Source organism: Antrostomus carolinensis, unplaced genomic scaffold (genome assembly GCF_000700745.2).
Source record: "Antrostomus carolinensis isolate BGI_N321 unplaced genomic scaffold, ASM70074v2 scaffold1893, whole genome shotgun sequence".
Lineage (NCBI taxonomy): Eukaryota > Metazoa > Chordata > Aves > Caprimulgiformes > Caprimulgidae > Antrostomus > Antrostomus carolinensis.
Window position 1 is genome coordinate 25,788 of NW_010307044.1, and position 17,655 is coordinate 43,442.

At 38.0% G+C, this 17,655-nt stretch overlaps 1 protein-coding gene across 2 annotated transcripts in view; it reads left to right on the top strand.

Moving 5' to 3' along the window:
• Window positions 1–1,811: 1,811 nt before the first annotated feature.
• The window catches only part of LOC104522871 (filamin-A-interacting protein 1-like), a 67,226-nt gene continuing 51,382 nt past the window's right edge, over window positions 1,812–17,655 (top strand). The window contains exon 1 of one of the 2 annotated variants that reach the window (XM_010165279.1): window positions 1,812–2,032. The gene's annotated coding sequence lies outside the window, so the exon portion shown is untranslated. The remainder of the gene's footprint in view (window positions 2,033–17,655) is intronic. The other variant, XM_010165280.1, reaches the window with a different exon arrangement.

Consider the following 17,655-nt stretch of genomic DNA (forward strand, 5'->3'; position numbering starts at 1 on the left):
CAGACTTTTTCCAATATATTATCTGCCTCTACAATAATCTTCCACATAGCCGTTTCTGTAAAATAGAAGTGTTTCTATTTTTATACATTTTAGCTATTCTTTCCAAGTCAGATATTGAAATGGACAACATGAAATTAGTGATTATTACTTGGTCTCCAAAATAAAATATATTTGACATGATGGAAGTGTTAAAGGCATTTAGAAACGTGTCATCAATGTCTAAATATCAGCTACTTGACATAATACCTCGTATTTATTTCATTTTCTCCTTATAAGCTCCTTGGGAATGAAGATATTTTTACATTGTTCCTTGCTTGTTTGGACAATAATGCAGATCAAGCAAAAATAATTCCAGAGACAGGGTTAGATCATCAGGCTACAACTAATCCTACTACTGCTTGCCATAAAGGCTTGTACTCACCCCCCTGGTATCTCTTATAGTTGTGGCCAAGTAGGTTCCTGCATGTTGAAATTGCCCCTAAGAGCATGATATGTTTTCACTACCCATCCTGCTATTTGCACAGTGACCTAGCATCACTGAAGGATACTGTTATGATTTGCTTGAAACTTTTGCTCTGAAAGGTTGGGGTATCTCCATGTATAAGTATCAATAAGCAAATTTTTTACCATCTTCTTTTTTCTTTCCTTTCTTCTTTCTTTCTTTCCTCTTCATCTAACCCTAGATGAATATCACAAATCATCACTAGGGAAAAGCTTTCCAAAGGAAACTCATTCTGCGTTTCACTCTGAAGCAGAGCTCAGATAAGAGTAGAGTTGTGGGGGTAAGGAATTTTCCCTGCCAGAGACATTTACAGGGGCTGTTTTGCCATGAAGTGGTAGAACTTCGCTCTGGAGTCTGGGATTTGCAACATCTTTGGAGAATCTTGATATCATGGTGGTTTGTGGGCTGAAAGCTGCCCAGTGTTACTGCTGATCTGTTGGTTAAGAGACTTATGGCTTAGAATTGGGAACAGTAATTAGATCCAAAAGCAAGCATGGGTACATCAGAATGTATACAGCCCTGGAGTAAAGCGTTCCTTATACTAGTATCAAACAAATTGAGATTTGTGTGGCTTTCCTTTTCTTCTTCAGTGAGAGTTAGTGTAGGAATTACTGTAGGAAGCTGTTGGTCTACGAGAAAAAGGTTGTCTTTGGAATAAATATCACACTGAAAATTTTCCAGCTTAAGCCTTTCATTAATTTATCCATGTCATCTTAATGTATTTAAATTCTGCAAAAAATTATGCTGCAAAAAGTTCTCCCCTCATGTAATTTTTCCTCAAGTGAAGTGCATACCTTTCAAATTATAAACTTCCTACTTGTCCTAGGAAAATCCTCACTGTATAAATAATTGAACTCATCTGCTATGAACACAAGTATTCTTTCTCTAGCAGTCTAAAATATATGCCTAAATACACATCTTGTACTTAGTGCTTTAAATAGTAATTACTCCCGTGAAGTCACTGGAATCCCTTAAAAGGATTTGACAGTTTCCCCACAATCTTTCAGTGAGTGTAGTAGCTGGGCTGTGCAGTGCTACATCCACTGATAATTCAGCAGCTGAGGAACTCAGCAAAGCCTGCTCCAGACTTCTCAGCTGTTGACAGGCTTGACTTGCTGAGAACACTGGTTAAATATAGCACAAGCGAGCTGAGCTCAACAAAGTCATTGCTGTAACACTGTGTGAAGAGACCAGAAGAGGGGAAATACAATCTGAGAACTAAACTGCCAAAGCCTAACACCACCTAGCAACAGTTGAAAAAACTTTTAAACAAAAGTCTGGGTGAGACACAGACAGAGTATACCTCCTACTTCTCCTGCCTGGGATTTCTGCGAGAAGCAGCTCCGGTCCTCTGTTCTCTACCCCATTTTCTTCATTACTTCAGCTGCTGGTAGACCTAGAAAAGTGGGAAAAGTTTTTCTCTTTGTGTTCTCCTGGGCTGGATCAGTCTACTACTGTGGTAGTGCTGTGGGACAAGCTACTACTTCTTGCACTGTAAAGGATATATTCCTGGGTTCGTGTTGCTAACAGGTAAGATGGAGCGAACTATTCCAATGCATTCTCTTTAAAAGAAGTGATTTTCTCTGCTGCTGACTATTGTCTCCTTCCTTCTGTGAACAATCTTCTGCATGATTTGGAAAAGTCAGTAGGTGAAAGCTGGGATAAAAGTTTTAGAGTTTTTTTTATGCTTTCAATCACAGAAAAAACATTGCTTAAAAAACTCTTACAGATCTTAGAATGAGCATAATCAAGTAGCTAGTAGTAGTATGAAAAAATGTGTATAGATTTTGACAAGTATCTTGCTTATATCTGCTTACATGCTGACAGAAGACAAATCAACATTATAGAATACATATCATCCCTTACCAGTCTAGCAGCTATAAAAATCAATGACAGCCTGTGTAATAAGTAAGAGGAAATAGCCATTCTGTAACTGAATTAATGGAATACTTTGTAATCCAGTGCATTTGTACTTTTTGTTTCCCTACTAACTTTTGGCAAGCAGGCACACCTGGTGCCTTTCATGCTACCCTTGTGACAACAGCTCTTGGTTCTTCCTCTTGTACTTATTTACATAGAACGAATATTAATCTCTGGTTGATTGATTAGCTGTAAAATGCAACCGTCCTAAAGACTGACCTTATGTTTATTGTACCCAAGTGTGCTTGAGCTGGGTCATTGTTGTTAAAATAGCAAAAATATAGCAAAATAAATGAGAAACCATCTCTCAAGATATTTTACCTTGACAGCAGAATGGGAGCCTGTTTGTCTGTTGAAAATGCACATTCTATGGTCCCATAATGGTCATGTAATTTGAAGGAGGAATTGCTTAGTATGATTTGCTTTGTCCAAACTGACAAAAGCTGTTTGGTCAATTGAAAAATGAATCTCCCCCACCCCATCTTTTAAAGCCTTTTTCTCCCAACAAAAGCAATGAAGTATGCATTTTGAATGAATTGAAAAATTAAAAAATGAATTTTTAAAAGACATACTGATCATTAATTCAAATGCAATATGAATTTAGTTATGAAGGCACAGCATTAAAGAATGCACTTAACCCCTGCAAAAACCCTGTTCACAGATTTATGTAGAATTGTCTCAGATGAAAAATATTTGTCCTAAAGAAGGAATGGACTGACTGAGTATAAGCTGACTTGTCTGTGGTGTTTGACACTTAGTCTATGGACTCTGGGTCTGCCTCAGGAAGATGAGAAGGTCTTTCTTTAGCTAAATAATTCTAGTTTCTTCCCTGCATACTGTATAAATGACATCAATACCACATCTTAGCAATGACGTGCTTACAGACTGGATGAAATTAAAATACTCTGAAGCAACTTTGACTTGGTGACTGAGAATGTAACTGCCTGTGAAACAGTAACATAAATGAAGTATTAGGATAGAGGAAAATTCTTAAAAGCAAAAATAATATAGTTTACATTTTATTTCATAGCAAGAGGCACACTACTTATGCACTAAATAGGAATACTTTTTGGTCACCATGATTTAATGTGATAATCATTACTGTGGAATTACTACAGCACTATGGTATCCCAAATCTAAATCTCAAAAGGAAACTTTGGTATTACTTTTTAATATAGACATATCCTGAGAAAGCTATTTTTTAGTAAGAAAGCTGTGCAGTGAGAAATAAAACTGAGAAAACATGATTTGTACAGTTTTTGTCATCTTAGCATTACAGTGAAAATTACTATTTTGACTGAGTTAACAGCAAATAATAAACTGTGGAAAAATGGCAATTTTGACCTTCTGAATACACAGGGATCACAAAATCTGGGAAAATGCTATGTTAATTATTGACTTCTTTTTGATTTATTTGTTGCTCAACATAATGTATTCTTTTACAATTTTACTTTTCATGCACAATTTACTTTTAGCAAAGTTTTAAAAGCAAAAGGCAAATTTATTAGCCTGATAACTATCAAATGAAGTGACTTTTGAACATTCTGATAGCAACTTCCAACTCTAACACATGGAGTTGTGGCTTTACATACATCTGTCTTCCTTTTCACTCCCAAATGGAGGAAGAGGCTAAAATTACTCTTCTCAACAGGTGTCCACAAAAACGCTCTGGGATTTTCCAATCAAATCTGTGGAATATGTAATGTGGCTATTGAACAGATGGTTTCATATTTGAAGAATAGCCAATTCTACTAATGACTACAGTAAAACCAAGCTCAATTTTATATCAAATAAAAAAATTGATTTAGTTTTTGGCGATGCACTCCATTGTAGAGATTGTATTGGAAGACAAGTAGACATAAGCATACCCATTTATTTTCCCCATGATATATTATTTTGATTTTGTTTATATTCCCATAACTGTGTAATGAATGGTGCCTTTCATGGTGCTAAAGACTCTATATTCCTCCCAATCTGAATCCACTTCCAAACTCTGCCTGTGGCTCATTCTTTCACCTTCATTAAAGCAACATTGTAATTTATGGCCTCTTTTGGCCAATCTAGCCACAGCTAAAGTCATCGTCTTAACTGAGTGTTTTGTCATCACCTTAGTCTTTCAGTCTTTTTGTAGAACGTCTGGTTCTTTTTAACACCAAATTCAAAGACTTGAAACTCATCTTCAAAGCTCAGCAATGTTGTGTCCCTGCCTACATCTGTTCTGATTTTCCCATATTCTTTCCCACTCATATCTGGTAGATTATTAATCTTCGTCTCTGTTGTTAACTGGCCCATCCTCTATGCTACTGACTTGAGTAAGCTTGAAATTGTCCTCATGACATAGGAGTTTTCTATACTGTCTCTCACTGTATGTAGCGCCTGACACTAATGCCATGGAAAGAATAAACTTGTCTGCTAACAGAGCTATGTTGACCAAGGTAGGACTCCTGAAGATACAGTTGTGCTTCCTGGGAAGCAGCTTGTGTAGTAAACATAAGTACATTGGGAAATTTCTACTTTTACTAGTACGCTCTGTTTCATTCCTCTGGGTCACAATTTCACCAGGGTAGCCATTTCTATACTAAAAGCTTTTTAGTGATACAGGTGTATCAGTAAAACTCCTCTTGATACAGGATCTTTCTGCTGGCACAGATTCCACATTAAGGCTTTTGGTAATCTCATCTAACTCAGCTGATGTGACCCCAGGCATAAATTAAGAATGTGCCTCAGAGCTGTGCTGAGTCAGAGGCCAGCTTTATGCCACTGAATTCAGAGAGAGTTCCTTCGAGTTTAATAAGATCAGGTCTTAGTGTTCAATAATTAACAGATAAATTCCCAGTCCCCTCAAGAGAATTTAACAAAATGGATCATCTATATTCCTGTCCAAATATTTTTTTTCCTAAGAGACATTTTACTTTTTCTCTAATTTCCTGTTCTTCCCTTCCTTTCTCAAGGTTTGTTTTTGCAGTTTGCAATACTTTTTAATACATAAACTGAATTTGAGGGCAGGGATTTTATCCTTCTACATGTCTAAAATGCTGTTTGGAGAAATAGAGCTATAATATTTGTGAAGCAGACAGATGAAACAACAAGACAAAGGAGAAGGAATTCCACTTCATCTATTCATGCTTCCTATTTCACCACAAGTATTTAGTATATAAAATCTAAGATAAAAACTGAAAGACAGAAAGATAAAATAGTGTATGTGATAAAATAATGGTAATCTGTTGTACAGAAAAGTTTAAATATTTCTTACAATATTACAAACAGCACAAACACCTATACTTTTCAGCTTCATCAACTTATTCTGGTGCTTTTCATTTTTAGCCTTTTTTCATTTCTCTCAGTGTTTTCTACTGAAAGTTGTTTCCTAATTTTATACAAAATAATGGGAATTATTTGGGGAATACACTCTTTTTTCTTTATATTGGAGGATATTGGATAACTGAATAAGCAATTATTTAATAAAGAATTAAGATTTCTTAACCTCTCTTTTTATCATTTAGTAGCTAATATTTGTATCAAGTTAGTGAAACTGGAAGAAATAAAGCATTTATAACACAGTCCTGCAGTTACTATTTGAGGTAGTGGTGTCCAAAAGACAGGAACAATTGTACCTATTTCCTATTGAGGAGAGACAATAAGAGTCTCTGATCATGTTGAAGATTGTGTGATACCTAATGTATTTGTGAAAATTGCACCTCAGTTACTTCATTAGATTTTTCCTTTTATTTTGAGTCTTTTTACTTACTCCTCCAGCTTCTACAAATAATCTGCACTTTTTGTATTACTTTTTATTCTTACCATCATAGCAAAATAAGTACTAGTATCAATGCAAACACAGAACAGAGTCTTCCTAAAGTGGGATAACCTTTTTTTTTAAAAAAAAAAAAAAATTCAAGATGTCTTTGCCCTTTCATTCTCATTCTGCTTTGGCTGGACTACATCTCTAAATCTTTTCCACAAGTAAAGCATGCACACACTAGCTCTAAAGATGATATGTAAGATTACATAGATTGTGGTTGCCTCCAAAATGGTTTGCACACTGTGCAAATACAGAGAAAGAGATGATTCCTACCATTAAAAGCATATATCCTAAAAACACAATTGCATTTTGTTTTGAAATTATTCTTCTATAGACACACAGCTGTTAAAATACATTATTTATCCTGAGTTGTTTAGAGAGTAGTGTTCTGAGGCAATGAAATGGCATTGCTTTCACCCCCACCCAGTTAATAGAAAATTGCTGTATGTAGTATTAAAGAACTGAGAAGAAAACTAAGAATTCCAGCATCCAGTTCCTTAGTTTTGAAGCTCCATGAGAGCTGAAACTTAAGCAGAAATGTGCGCGTGTGTGTGCACGTGCGCGTGCCTTTTGTAAGAAAAGAAATGCTTTTTGGCATTACAGAATGCATTGCTGCAGGAGTGGGACAAACACACCCCAAGTGCAGGGAAATAGGCTGGAGCTTGTACTTTTTCCCTTAAATGGGCAACCCGTCTAGTTGCTGTTAGCTGACACAAGCAAGGGGGTGTGTGAATCTAAAACATTGCTGTACATTGTCCGAATGAGTTTCATTTCAAAGCTGATAAAATGGCAATTAAAATCTTAATTATCTATGATGTGGTCAGACTCATTCAGATATAAACCACTGGGTTTTCAGAACAAGAGCAAAAACCTCAATGAATTTGCAATATTTTTTTTCAGTTTGATTTATATATTTAAGAGCTCTTTAATACAGTAAGAATCGCTTTCTTTGTTTTTCCTTTTTGGAGAAATTGTGTCAAAGTGTATAATGTTTTGTGATTTACGCTGTTCAAAAGTTTGTTCCAGTGCATATGTAAAAGTAATATTTTGGAAGTGAAATCCATTTTCTATCTGAAGTTCACAGTATTTAGAAGCTTATAGGTTTGGGGAGGGGGAAGACACCTAACTAGTGTGTTATGGCTGTGGACAGCAAGAGCTACAGCTTCACCAACAAACTTTAAAAATACATGAGAAAAAGTGGATTCTATTGTAATAACAGAAAAGGATTTTTTTTTTAGAGACTGGTTTTAAGGCTACTCTTGCTAAAAAATGTCATTGAAAATGAAAGCTCATGTGTCCTTGGTACAAGAATTTTCATTAGAGTTTATCAGGCTGCTTGCATTTTTCAGAAAATACAAAGCAAATGAAGGCAGCAGAAAGCAGGAGACTGCTAGCATCAGTATAATCGAATTGCTGCCAACTTGCCTTGTTTATCTAAGAGATCTCTGTGAAAATAAGGTCTTTCCCACACATGCATGAGTCATAGGATGTAATGGGGCTAAGCAGACTTGCTTCAGCTTTCTAATGCGCACATATCTAAACTAACCTGTTTTAGTGCCTGTTCCTGTAACTAAATGAGATCTAGCTTGACAACAGGAAGGGAGAAATGGTGGTGAGTTCATGGTGCTATTTCAGTGTAATAACCTTAATGCTAAGGAAACGATGCAATTTCCATTTATTGGGAAAACTGCAGTTACTGTGACAACAAATGTACACTAAAGAAAAACATATACAATTTATCCTCAGGTTCCATTTTGTGGACCTAGTAGATAGGATATTCATAAAACCTCACACTGTCTAGTAATAGGACTCAAAGGACATTCTTGCTTTTAAAATATATAATTCAGATTTATGAAAAAATATCCCTTTAAAAGCCAGGAGCAAGGACATAAATGAAAGGGTGGCAAAGCCCATATGGTTAACCATGACTGGTTTGGTCTTGGACTCACTAATTATTATTATTTTTTTTTTAAATTAGGCATATATTTCTCATGCTAAAGCTACTCAGTTTCTGTGTCTGTCATTCATACTTATCACCAAAATCTCACTTGTCCCACCATCTGAAATCACAAAACCTCTGGGATCTAACTTTTGAGGTAAAGGTTACAGTTGTTCTTGTACAGTGTCTTATTTCTCCTCCTTTTATTCTTCTACAAGGACTTCTGTAACAAAGAGAAACACAAATTATATTCCAGTAGATAAGGATTTCAGTTCCTCAATCTGATAAAACTCTTTAGAGAAAAAGAAACATTCTGATTTTTGACTCTGGCCAGGAGACAGAAGGAAGGGAACGATGCCATGCTAGATGTCCTCAAGCATGTCAAACAGGGCAGAACAAGATGTCCCTTCTGCACAGAAGGACACACATGGCAACAGGGCTCCTGAGTGCCAGAGGAACCACGTGTTACAAGGCAGCTGGCTATAGGAACCACTGCTGCTTCAAGCAGCAGGAGCCAGAAGCTAGAATCCAAGTCACAAAAGGTATCACATTGCAAATAGTAAAAGGCAGGGTCACAGTAGCATGTCCTCTGAGTGAGAGGTGCCACTTATGGAGTTACAGAACCAGAATTTAGGTGGAAGGAACCGACAGAAGTTGTCCAGTCTTGCTCAAAGCAGGATTAAATCCAGAGCCTGATTAGGTAGCTTGGCACTTTGATTATTTTCAGTTATCTTGAGTATTTTTAATTTGCAATTATTGTAAGACCTCACATCTTACTCGGATCACGAAGTTTTGAATATGACTGGCTGAGGAATATTTTGCCAGTGATGATAATCAATTTATCCAACTGCGTGTGCAAATAAGGGCAATGAAGCTGGTGAAGGGTCTAGAGAACAAGTCTTACGAGAAACGGCTGAGGGAACTGGGATTGTTTAGTTGCAAGAAAACGAAGCTGAGGGGTGACCTTATCGCTCTCTACAACTACCTGAAAGGAGGGTGCAATGAGATGAGGGTCAGTCTCTTCTCCCAAGTAACAAGTGATAGGACAAGAGGAAATGGCCTCAAGTTGCGCCAGGGGAGGTTTAGATTGGACATTAGGAAAAATGTCTTTACTGAAAGGGTTTTCAGGCATTGGAACAGGCTGCCCAGGGAAGTGGTTGAGTCACCATCCCTGGAGATATTTAAGAGACACGTAGATGTGGTGCTTAGGGACATGGTTTAGTGGGCATGGTGGTGTTGGGTTGGCAGTTGGACTTGATGGTCTTAGAGGTCTTTTCCAACTTTATTGATTCTACGATTCTATGAAATCCATATGCTGAATAAAAGATGGCTAGAGAGGCAGTTGATAGTAACAAATCACAACTTGCAAAATTGCAAAAGAAGCAATGTCTGTAGGGTGGTTTTGTACCATTTTGGTGTGTTTGATATGTTACATCCTAAAAGAAGCATAAGAATCAAAAATCTTGTATGTCATTTTCTATCCTAGTTTACTCCAGCTTTTAGAATGCACACCCTCCTCCTCCTCCTCTCTGCCGCATTCTATTTAGCCAAACATTTAGAATTGCGATGCCATTAAGATGCCATCTGTCTGCAAAAGAATTCTGCAAAAGGGTTAAGTATATTCTATCTCGATCCTTCCAGGTGGCCCAATAAACTGAAAGGCTGGCACTGAGATTGTAAGTAATAAGCAAAAAAGGAAGGAAAAAAGAGATGCTACTTTTGAAGAAAGAAACCCTGGAGACTGCCTCTGCTGCTGAGTTAACTTTTCTTACTGAACATCTCTTACCAATTGTATCCTAATCAGGAACAGAGTATGATGCACATATGACAAACAGGATTCCTAGATGGAATTCTGGTTTACTTGAGACTAGCTTAGGCTCTTTTGGTTAAGGAAAGTCCTTGGTTGTGGAAGCATCTAAATTTATCTGGTGGTTATTACTGTAGCATGAAGCAAGGACAAATTAGTGGCCTTGTGGCTCTCAAAGGGATGTAGCAGGCAGGCTTTCAATCTAGGATGTTAAGAATAACATCTTAACATCCTAGAATGTTAAGAATAACATCTACCTGTTAAGAATAACTACAGAAGACAGCTATTCTTCTTTTCTTTAGAAGAATCGGCAAGTAATGTTCCTAAAAATGGATGCTGTAACTAGAATTTTGCCATCATCAGTAGAGGTGAGTGGAAAAAGGCTAGGGAATTCTCACAGCTGGTGGAGTACAGAGGTCTCAGATCCCATTGTACTTGTCTAGAGCAAACACAGCACTTGCTGCAGAGAGGAATTTGATGTTCTGATGGCTTGCACACACACATAGGTCAAACAAATTACCCTTGGATTATACCCTTGCTATATGCTCCAGCGGGGGTTGAGTTAGTGAGAAAGCTAGTGAGATTTAGGAAGAAGGGATCATGCTTTGAAAGACACCAGAATGGGCTAGGACAGACAGGAAGTGCTCCAGCAGGAGGCCAGGAATTTTAAAGCTAGGGACCTTTAAACCATGGGTTAACCAGATAACAGCATCTTTAACTATCCTACCTTGAATCCATATGGGCAGTGGTTTTAAAAGTAGCTTAGGGTTTGGAGGGAAAAATAACTGAACTGGTTTTCCCACTTTCAGACAACACGTTCATAAACCCCAGATTATTTTGGAACAGCTTTCCAACAGGGGGGTACAACAGGGGATACAATATTAATTGTTTTTATACAGAATTAGGTCTATTTGTAAATGGAAATACAAAACGGGATTGCTGTGGTACTTGAGGGCTGTTCAGGGTTCCCTCTGTGACAGTGACATTGCTTCCTGGCTCCAAGAAAACAAATTCCCTGCAGTGATACTAGTTGCTAGCCCCTGTTCAGTATTGCCATCAGTCACTCAACCTGTATCACCACAGGTCTCTGAGAACTGATGAAGTGCTAGAAAAATACGTTATGTTAGCTATAGACAGTATAATGAGTTTCTGCTTAGCTCAGATAGCACAAAGGAAACACAGGAATGTATCAGAAATGAATAATCTATGTAAGTTTTCAGTGAACAACTTAAACATAACACAACAGTTTGTGTTTGTTATGGAATAAGTAGAGCAGGAACAATTCTGCAGGCAACTGCTATCAACTCAAAAAATCCCACCAAGACAGCAGAATCTGAAAATGAGGCAAGCATAACTGCACACAAGGAGGGTTAATTTAGGTACCTCCAGCATTAGTTGTATAAACAAAGACTAAATCACACTGCGAGGAATGGGCTATAAGTGTGACAGGACATCTGATGGATCACTTATTAATCAGAAACACTTTGCTAAATTCAAGTTCCCTCTTCAAAATATTCATCCCATGTTTTAATTTGTTTATCCCTTTCAAATAATGTTACCTAAAATGTGAGGTGCTAGGTATCATACTGGGGGAGAGGAAGGCTGGTTAAATGGCTGGCCTTGACATCACTGACTCCTTGTATGAATCTCAGAAAGTTATTTACTTCTACACTTTTAGTAACACCTGGGATGTTAGAAGAATAAATATAGTAGTGACTTTGACACCCTGAGATGTTGCAGTACTGAACATCATGTCAACATCTTTGAATAAGGAGACTTAAATAGCCCTCCTTGGAAACCAAATTCTTCTGGGAGAAGTAGGAATAGAAATTGAATTAGTCTGAATGACAAAAATATGTATTTTTAGAGGACCTCTCCAAAGGGAAGCATAGCTGTGCCCTGAGTTGTGGGCAGCTAAAAATCAGCCATACTGGTAAAGCACAGCAGAAAAAGGAAAGAGGACGACCAAGGATGTGACCAGGAAGCTGCAAGAACAAAACCATACCAAAATAGAAACCAAACTAGTGTCAGTACTAAGATATTTCAGGAAAAACAAAACCATTCCCTCAGGTTCAGTTGTACCAGAAGTAATTCACAGGGCAAAGATGGTACTGTCAACAAATGGGCTTGTTGTTATTTGGGGAGTGCTTGGGACAAGCTGCCTGGTACAAGAGACTGCTGGGGAAAAAAAGCCTGGAGGAAAAAGGACCTTTGAGAGAAAGTGTAGGCAGGTGGTGGCTGCCCAAATTAGCTGGTGGGGTGGCTCCAGAGCCACTGCAGGGCTGGGGGGAGATCGCACGAGCTCCACATACTGGTTGGGGGAAGAGACAGCACCTGGAAAACAGAAATGTGCTGCCTGTCACCTGCAGGCCCAGTAAGTAGCCAGGGTCTCCAGTCTTGCCTGACTTGTTAAAGCAATGGCAGCAGCTCGGGTGACTCTCTTGGCAACTGAGATTTTTGATCAGGACTTACCCTAGAGATTAGATTGGCATTGGATGACTCTCAGCTTTAATTAAAAACAGACAAAATTAGAAAAAAACCTGTCCTGATGGCTTCAAGAGAGTTAAGTCTTTAAGGTCTAGATGATCCGATGCCATGATGCTTTAAAATCACCTGAAACATAACTTGGGAAGATTATCTCAAGAATTTGAATGTGTGTGGTTAGCAATACCAGTAGACAGAAGGGCCAGTGAGTCCAAGAGCAGGACAGAGTTACATGGTCATGTACATGCCATGGCACAGAAGAGGCAGGCCAAGGTTTGTAGCCACAGCTGCCAAAACACTGTTGAAGGCAATGCAGGTCTACAACACCATGCCCTGCCGTCGTGTAACGGCAGCAGCAACTGCAAGGGTGGGCCCATAGCTAGTCCACCTCAAAGTAGGAGGTCTGGAAATTATTTCTTAGTTTACTTGAGAGCCTTTCCAGGGGAAAAAAGAATGGGTTAATAAATGACCCTACCTGAAAGGGAGGTCAGGTCCTTATTGTGAGAGCTTCCCTTGATAAAAGGTGTGAAATGTGGAAGCCCAAGGACCCGCCCATGTACCTGGGTGTACCAGCACAGGATGCAAAGGGAGAAAGTGACATGCTTTGCATGTCCTGCTCTGCTGGGAGAGGCACTGCAAGCTGTAGTCTTCCCTTGGGGCACGATGCAGGGAAGGGTTGTGGGAAGATAAGGAAAACAGACCTACAAGAAAAGGGTCAGGGAGAGTGAAAAATGAAAGTCTCCTGGGCAGTTATGGTAAGCTGCAAGAAAGGGGAGTGGGAAGGAAAATAAACCAGTGGCACTCTTCTATGTGGTCCCAACTAGCTTTAGGAAACCAGTGAATTTCAGTCAAGAAATAGCTACCCACAGTAACAATATTTTGAAGGCTCAAAAAATGATAGGGAGTTGCATATGTACCATAGTGCTGCACTGAAAAGTAGTGGCATTTCAGCAAATGATTTAGCATTGCGGAGGGTGGAGCTTCTACCCATGTGTACAGCGGTAGCACCCATGCTCTTACAAAAAAGTCATACCATTGTTCAGCAGACTGTGAGTCTCACAGTAAATTCTAGCATATCAGGTTGTTTTGGGGTTTTTTTAATTGAAATTTTGTTTTGGTTTTGTGTATGTTGGTTGTTTTTTTCTTCTTCTTCTTTTTTTCTTTGTATAGTGAAAGAACAAAGTTAAACCCTCAGGCTTTTGGACCTACTGTCTCAAGGCTGAACCTAATATCTAATCTCTAAGCTCCTCTGGACAGCCTACTTCATTCTTGTTTTCCTTGTGTAAAAACAAAGGACTCTGAGAAACAGACAGCTAGTAACTTTGTTTCAGGGTGGTCATTTGCTTCTTGAATCAGGCAGCTTGAGATCCTTGAAAACAACTCAGTGTATCTCCCCCAGAGGATACATATACATCACATCTCTGATGTGCCTAAGCTCCCTTGGCCTCTGTCCAGGAACATCCAGATTTCCTGACTCATGGCAATGTCCCCTGTCTGGTTGTACTTCATTAGCATCAGCTCAAAAATCAGAACAGTATTCTGCTGTTGCATAAGTTTTTCCAAGCAGTAAACAATAACACCCCGCCACAAGCTTTATTACATTTATCTTGGAATTCAAGATCCAGAAGAGACTGCTGCTTATTATTTTCTTTAATGGCAACCTCAGAAAGACTATAAGATGTTATTCTTTAATAAATATTTTCAGGGTAGCTTAGTATCTTATTAATTAAGTGTTCTGCAAAGGAAGAATAAATGCTACAGAAGCCATAATAAGCCAATAATTTTTCTTCCAGCTGAGAACACGGTTATGATTTTTTAGTGTCATATCATTTTTGTTGTTATATCAGCACTTACACACTCAAATGGTAAATTCAAAGCTACAGAAGCTGAAAATAATTAGTAGGAAAAATTACATTTTATAGTAGTAACATACCTTTCAATAAGTCCTATTCTAAATAGCTCTTCTCTACTTGCATCTCAAGCATTTGTTTAAAACATTTTAAAAGCAGTAGCATTATCAACTGGCTCAAAGCAGGTTAGAAAAATAAACAGTTTATGACTATTACTGGGGTTCATTAAAAGAAAACTCTGTCTGACTCTAAAATCTATTTTGGAGCTACGACTGCTCCACTCCCCTGCTTGTGGCATGATGCAGCTGCTCTTTCTTTAATATTTTTGCTGACAGCTACAGCTGACAGATAACATTTCAGTTCACCCCAACATCAACCCTATCTGAAGGCTCCCTTACTTAGACTGAGAATGCTGCCTTCCTTGTGGCTTTACCTGCATCTCAGTGCAACTCTGTAACTATGCAGTTATTCATACCAGTCACTTGTGATGGAGCAGCAGAAATAGGGCTACAGTCAGGTCATGTGTTGGGGGAGGGAGCACATCAGCCATTCCACTGTTGTTAATGGTGCAGCAACATGTCCTCTTCTTTCCCTTGATCTCCTCTCCCATGCTCTAAGAAAATAGGCACCTGAATCTGGGAATGCAAATAATATTGCATATATAACTATGCAATATGTTGATTGATATTTTACATCTTATATTAGTAGTTATCTTGTATCTTTGCTTCAGTTACATTTGCTACCATGGTCAATATATTAAAAACAAAAAATTATCCATCTTAATGTATAATCCCGTAGCAAATAGGCTTTGATTTATTGGTTCGTCAAAGTTTTCATGCAATAATCCATCCCTCAGTAATACTGTGGTGATTCACCTACAAAAAGAACTTTTCACAAATGCAGCACTGTTTTCCTCCCAGACAGAAAATAAGAACATTTACAGTGTTCCCAGTTCTGCCCCTGAACCTCTGAAGCTGTAAGAGGGGAGAAGAATGTGGTGGAGTATAGGTTTCAGAAGTAGCCAGTATGTACGAGAGAGATCCAAAGAGAAAAGTGAGAAGGAGACATTGGTCAGTTAGTCCAGGAAAATTAATTATGATTAAGACTGTGCACATATCTGTACTTTTTTGATTGATGACTGAATCTAAAAAATAAAAACAAGTAAATGCCTTGCTATGTTTTTTCAGGATTTGCAGTGAGGTACATTAGTTTTTCTTTGGATTAAATATTTTACTAGACTGCAAAATACTGTTTTTATTATTGGGCTCTTCTAGCAAAATTTAAAGAACAGGAAGACAAGTGGGAGTTTGGAACCATGAAAAAACCCCAAAACAACCCAGAAAGGACAAAGGTTAGAATACTTCATTGCTACAACATAGGTATTAAAACAGTCTTCCACCTCCCAGGAAAATACTTTAAATACATGGTATTCTGAGATGACTGCTTCACTCTTTGCAGAAAAAATAAAAAAGAAAAAAAAGAAAAAAAAGTCTACATCGTATGAAATACTTAAATATTCACCAAAGCAAAAGCTGACACTCAGGAAGACCCGAAGCTACATGCAAAGTTGTAGAGTTCTTCTTATTCCCTGTGACCCAAAATTAACTAATTTTTATTCAAATACCCGTTTTGAACCATATAGACAAGTTGAGCAACAGTGTCTTTCTGTATAGTAAAAGCCTACTGGTCTTTGACAGGGAATTAGGACGTGTGGAAAAAGAGGGCATGGAAACCATTTTCTCATTGTTTTTCTGCTTCACTCTGATAGTATCTCTGACTTCTTGTGATGTTAATGTGGGCAATAAAAGACTGGAAATGGCAAAAGGAACTGTTTCTGCAGTTCATACATTCCATTTTCATTTTTTGTTTCTCTGAAACTTTATATTGAATTTGACCCAAATCTGCTTCAGGGTACTCACACCCATGCTTTTAGGTGGAATGAATTGTTTACTAGATGAAATTGCTCAGCATAATTTCAGCTGTAGGATCTAATCAGACTGTGGTAAGAATGCCCAAGGGGCAAAGCCTTGGCAGAAGGACAGATGTGTAGATGTAATATCAGGGACTAAGTGAGAAAAGCACATCCTTGTGCTTTTAGAGCACTACTACCCTTTAGTAGCACCTTTAGTACTATCCTTTTAGAGCACCACTATCCTTTAGAGATAGTGTGCAGATGTCCCAGCCCTTCTCTAGGCCACAGGGACTGATTTAGTTCTGGAGAACATTGATGTTATCCTTCTATTCCCATTTCTCTCAATAGAGAGGACCTAAGCAAGCACAAAGCCATCACTGAAAAAAATACCCACCAGTACAAATGAATAATATGGTGCCACTATACTATGAAGAAAGCAACGAACCCAGGTTTTCTGTGAGTCCGATGACGATACTAGATTATGTAGCCTTTGACAGTTTAAGAAGTACCTAGAGTAGGTACTATTGTACTTTAATTTTGTTTTATTTTTTGTTCTTTGGTACATCCCTCCTTCCACAGGCTTCTCAAGGATGGCAAAAACTTTTCAATTCTGTCATGCAGTTCAGTGGAATCATCTGGATTCTAAGTCTGAGGAGCAGCCTTTCATCTGTGTAACCCCTAAAATCAAAAGTTTCTTTATGGAAACAAGCCTGCCTTAAACAGCTTGCATTAAACCTCCATTGCAGTTAATAGGTCAAAATTCCCAAGGACATCGCAGAATAATCTGGCAGAGTGTCAGATAGGTTCATCTTAAAAATGCTGTCATAGAGCACTGCAGGCAGGAAAACATAAATTGCAGACATTATGTTATTTTTATATATTTACAGAGTGCTGCCAAAATAGGTCATTTGCAGATCAAATAAAGGAAAAAACTTAGTAACTTTGGCTGAAACCATTATAAAGAATATTTAGAAATCACTTAGGGCATCTTTGAGAATACGCTGTGTATGTCAGCTCACTGATCATGACCATATCCTGTTTTCATGTACTCTCTAAGAAACCATGAAATCCACTGGGAATAAGATAGTGAAAGTCAGAACAGACACTTCTGATATTTCAGTTACAAACAAAAATATATTAATTTATTTAATAAAACATATTTTTATTTTTAGCATCTTTACAAGTGTTTTTTCAGAAGGGAGGGAATGGGTTTATTGATAAGCAGTCTTATCAACACGGGCACATTCTGAGTCTCATCTGTTTAATTCTAGAAGGGGAAGCAGTTGATCTAAGTCAACTGCTTCATTAGCTTTCTCTTAAATTTCCTTTCTGAGTCCCTCCTTAAAGTAATGAGAAAATTGTGAAAAATCAAGATGTTCCATCAAGATACTTCCATGAAGCTGACACAGATTTCTCTGATCTAGAAAATAATCTGAAAC